The sequence below is a fragment of the Nerophis lumbriciformis genome, unplaced genomic scaffold (assembly GCF_033978685.3).
Source record: "Nerophis lumbriciformis unplaced genomic scaffold, RoL_Nlum_v2.1 HiC_scaffold_64, whole genome shotgun sequence".
Lineage (NCBI taxonomy): Eukaryota > Metazoa > Chordata > Actinopteri > Syngnathiformes > Syngnathidae > Nerophis > Nerophis lumbriciformis.
Window position 1 is genome coordinate 215001 of NW_027316606.1, and position 5516 is coordinate 220516.

The window sequence follows — 5516 nt, forward strand, 5'->3', positions numbered from 1 at the left end:
GAAGCCCTAAGTACCTGGGTGGAATCAGTTCCAGGATTTCATTCATGCGGGAAAAGTTGAAAATGTGTCCGAGACAGCGCCCTCTAGGCGGACACACGCTCCGGACAGAGCCCCTGTCGCTCAAGCCCTGGAAGCCCTAAGTACCTGGGTGGAATCAGTTCCAGGATTTCATCCATGCGGGAAAAGTTGAAAATGTGTCCGAGACAGCGCCCCCTAGGCGGACACACGCTCCGGACAGAGCCCCTGTCGCTCAAGCCCTGGAAGCCCTAAGTACCTGGGTGGAATCAGTTCCAGGATTTCATCCATGCGGGAAAAGTTGAAAATGTGTCCGAGACAGCGCCCCCTAGGCGGACACACGCTCCGGACAGAGCCCCTGTCGCTCAAGCCCTGGAAGCCCTAAGTACCTGGGTGGAATCAGTTCCAGGATTTCATCCATGCGGGAAAAGTTGAAAATGTGTCCGAGACAGCGCCCCCTAGGCGGACACACGCTCCGGACAGAGCCCCTGTCGCTCAAGCCCTGGAAGCCCTAAGTACCTGGGTGGAATCAGTTCCAGGATTTCATCCATGCGGGAAAAGTTGAAAATGTGTCCGGGACAGCGCCCCCTAGGCGGACACACGCTCCGGACAGAGCCCCTGTCGCTCAAGCCCTGGAAGCCCTAAGTACCTGGGTGGAATCAGTTCCAGGATTTCATTCATGCGGGAAAAGTTGAAAATGTGTCCGAGAAGGCGCCCCTTAGGCGGACACAGGTGTCTGCATGAGCCCCTGTCGCTCAGATGCTGGAAGAGCAGTTTGAAAAAGGACCGGGGTAAAGAGGGGGAAAGCACCATATATGTGTCCGGGAAGGCGCCCCTCGGGCGGACACAGGTGTCTGCATGAGCCCCTGTCGCTCAGATGCTGGAAGATCAGTTTGAAAAAAGGACCAGAGGATAGAGGGGAAAAACACCATATATGTGTCCGGGAAGGCGCCCCTCGGGCGGACACAGGTGTCTGCATGAGCCCCTGTCGCTCAGATGCTGGAAGATCAGTTTGAAAAAGGACCGGGGTAAAGAGGGGGGAAGCACCATATATGTGTCCGGGAAGGCGCCCCTCGGGCGGACACAGGTGTCTGCATGAGCCCCTGTCGCTCAGATGCTGGAAGATCAGTTTGAAAAAAGAACCAGAGGATAGAGGGGAAAAACACCATATTTGTGTCCGAAAATAGCTCACTTTGACTCGGACGCGTTCCCTGTGATTTCAGCCTGTCAGACATGGTGCACATAGTAACGAGATGGAGGTGTTTTGGTCGACCAGGTAAAAAACGAAAAATCGAGAGAAGGTAAAAAGTAGGTGAAAAATTAAGCCTCTCTCGTTAAGGTACTTAGAAAAAATCCCAAAAAAAAAATGAACTCCCATTGAAATGAATGGGGAAAAATTTTTTTCTCGTTTTTTTTCTAAGTACAACAACGAGAGAAGGTAAAAAATGGTTTTTTTTAGCCTCTCTCGTTAAGGTACTTAGAAAAAAACCCAGATTTTTTATTTTCTCGTTTTTTTTCTAAGTACAACAACGAGAGAAGGTAAAAACAGGTGCTTTTTAGCCTCTCTCGTTAAGGTACTTGGAAAAAATCCGAGACATGTTTGGTCTTCCCCACTGACAGTGCGCCTTTGCTGGGTAAGTTGTGGACGTGCCAGGCACCCCCGGGACACCGGTGGAACGCGGCCGGACTCGTGGTACTCCAACCCGGGCATAATTTTGGATATTTCCCGGTCCTTTTTTTCCCCACTTTCCCAACTTTTCTTCTGAATCACAGTGCGCCTTTGCTGGGTAAGTTGTGGACATGGCAGGCACCCCCGGGACACCGGTGGAACGCGGCCGGACTCGTGGTACTCCAACCCGGGCATAAATTTGGATCAAATTCGGGACTTTTGCCCACTTTCCCAACTTTTCTTCCCAATCACAGTGCGCCTTTGCTGGGTAAGTTGTGGACATGCCAGGCACCCCCGGGACACCGGTGGAACGCGGCCGGACTCGTGGTACTCCAACCCGGGCATAATTTTGGATCAAATTCGGGACTTTTGCCCACTTTCCCAACTTTTCTTCTGAATCACAGTGCGCCTTTGCTGGGTAAGTTGTGGACATGGCAGGCACCCCCGGGACACCGGTGGAACGCGGCCGGACTCGTGGTACTCCAACCCGGGCATAAATTTGGATCAAATTCGGGACTTTTGCCCACTTTCCCAACTTTTCTTCCCAATCACAGTGCGCCTTTGCTGGGTAAGTTGTGGACATGCCAGGCACCCCCGGGACACCGGTGGAACGCGGCCGGACTCGTGGTACTCCAACCCGGGCATAATTTTGGATCAAATTCGGGACTTTTGCCCACTTTCCCAACTTTTCTTCCCAATCACAGTGCGCCTTTGCTGGGTAAGTTGTGGACATGCCAGGCACCCCCGGGACACCGGTGGAACGCGGCCGGACTCGTGGTACTCCAACCCGGGCATAATTTTGGATCAAATTCGGGACTTTTGCCCACTTTCCCAACTTTTCTTCCCAATCACAGTGCGCCTTTGCTGGGTAAGTTGTGGACATTGTAGGCACCCCGAGACACTGGTGGAACGCGGCGGGACTTGTGGGACTCGAACCTGGGTGTGATTTTGGACCAAATTCGGGACTTTTGCCCACTTTCCCAACTTTTCTTCCCAATCACAGTGCGCCTTTGCTGGGTGCGTTGTGGACATTGTAGGCACCCCGGAACCCTGGTGGAACGCGGCGGGACTTGTGGGACTCGAACCTGGGTGTGATTTTGGACCAAATTCGGGACTTTTGCCCACTTTCCCAACTTTTCTTCCCAATCACAGTGCGCCTTTGCTGGGTAAGTTGTGGACATTGTAGGCACCCCGGAACCCTGGTGGAACGCGGCGGGACTTGTGGGACTCGAACCTGGGTGTGATTTTGGACCAAATTCGGGACTTTTGCCCACTTTCCCAACTTTTCTTCCCAATCACAGTGCGCCTTTGCTGGGTGCGTCGTGGACATTGTAGGCACCCCGGAACCCTGGTGGAACGCGGCGGGACTTGTGGGACTCGAACCTGGGTGTGATTTTGGACCAAATTCGGGACTTTTGCCCACTTTCCCAACTTTTCTTCCCAATCACAGTGCGCCTTTGCTGGGTGCGTCGTGGACATTGTAGGCACCCCGGAACCCTGGTGGAACGCGGCGGGACTTGTGGGACTCGAACCTGGGTGTGATTTTGGACCAAATTCGGGACTTTTGCCCACTTTCCCAACTTTTCTTCCCAATCACAGTGCGCCTTTGCTGGGTGCGTCGTGGACATTGTAGGCACCCCGGAACCCTGGTGGAACGCGGCGGGACTTGTGGGACTCGAACCTGGGTGTGATTTTGGACCAAATTCGGGACTTTTGCCCACTTTCCCAACTTTTCTTCCCAATCACAGTGCGCCTTTGCTGGGTGCGTCGTGGACATTGTAGGCACCCCGGAACCCTGGTGGAACGCGGCGGGACTTGTGGGACTCGAACCTGGGTGTGATTTTGGACCAAATTCGGGACTTTTGCCCACTTTCCCAACTTTTCTTCCCAATCACAGTGCGCCTTTGCTGGGTGCGTCGTGGACATTGTAGGCACCCCGAGACACTGGTGGAACGCGGCGGGACTTGTGGGACTCGAACCTGGGTGTGATTTTGGACCAAATTCGGGACTTTTGCCCACTTTCCCAACTTTTCTTCCCAATCACAGTGCGCCTTTGCTGGGTGCGTTGTGGACATTGTAGGCACCCCGAGACACTGGTGGAACGCGGCGGGACTTGTGGGACTCGAACCTGGGTGTGATTTTGGACCAAATTCGGGACTTTTGCCCACTTTCCCAACTTTTCTTCCCAATCACAGTGCGCCTTTGCTGGGTGCGTTGTGGACATTGTAGGCACCCCGGAACCCTGGTGGAACGCGGCGGGACTTGTGGGACTCGAACCTGGGTGTGATTTTGGACCAAATTCGGGACTTTTGCCCACTTTCCCAACTTTTCTTCCCAATCACAGTGCGCCTTTGCTGGGTGCGTTGTGGACATTGTAGGCACCCCGAGACACTGGTGGAACGCGGCGGGACTTGTGGGACTCGAACCTGGGTGTGATTTTGGACCAAATTCGGGACTTTTGCCCACTTTCCCAACTTTTCTTCCCAATCACAGTGCACCTTTGCTGGGTAAGTTGTGGACATTGTAGGCACCCCGAGACACTGGTGGAACGCGGCGGGACTTGTGGGACTCGAACCTGGGTATAATTTTGGATAAATTCGGGACTTTTGCCAACTTTCCCAACTTTTCTTCCCAATCACAGTGCGCCTTTGCTGGGTGCGTCGTGGACATGTCAGGCACCCCGGAACCCTGGTGGAACGCGGCGGGACTTGTGGGACTCGAACCTGGGTGTGATTTTTGATCATTTCGTGGACTTTTGCTATGCATGCCTTCTCCCCGCTAGTTTGATGTGTGCTGCTGCAAAAGTTCCAAGAGGGCGTTTTTGCCCCCCTCCAAACTCCCTCTCTTTGTTTATAGTGCATATTTCCTGCTGGATCTACTCTCTATTTACTCCAAGGAAAAAAACTAGCCGGTCGCGGCAAATTTTTACAATCGGTCGCCAAACTACGGCACGAGGGCCGAACGCGGTACGCCGGCGTCCAAGATACGGCCCGGGGATTTTTTTGATTTTTTGGGCTTTTTTTGATTTTTTTGGACATGTTGGGCATCCCAGGACTCGGGTGCGACTGCAGGACGTGTGGGGCTCTCACCTGGGTGTGGTTTTTGGTCATTTTTCCGGACTTTTGCCCACTTTTCCAAATTTTCTTCCCCACTCACAGTGCGCCTTTGCTGGGTGCGTTTTGGGCATGTGGGGGGCACCTCGGACTCGGGTGGGACGCGGCGGGACTTGTGGCACTCGTACCTGGGTGTGATTTTTGATCATTTTGTGGACTTTTCCCCAGACACTCTCCACTTGTCTACCCCACTTCCCCTGTGACTTTGCTGGGGGGCGTTTCCCCGCTGTCCTTTGTAGTGTAAGGGTTACTTTTCTTTTTTTTCCTGTCTGAAAATAGGGCCCCAAAAGGCCTCACACTCCCCGGGAAGACCTGATGGACGCCTCGGCGTCACTGAAACAGGCCAATCTGTCTGAAAATATGGCCCACGAAAGGCCTCACATTCCCCGGGAAGACCTGATGGACGCCCCGGCGTCACCGAAATACGGCAAACTGTCTGAAAATAGGGGCTCCAAGTGTTCCCCACTCTTTCTGGCCCACAAAAGGCCTCTCATTCCCCGGGAACACCTGTAGGACTCCCCGGCGTCAAGGAAATACGCCAAACCGTCTGAAAATAGGGGCCCAAAAGAACTGGAAATGATGCCTTTAATTTGGGGGGTGATGTCTATAATTATGGGGGTGCATTGGAGGCGGGAGTCCACTGGAGGGCTCCACACCGTCTGAATATAGGGCCCCAAAAGGCCTGGAATTAATGTATTTAATTTGGGGGGTGCATTTGC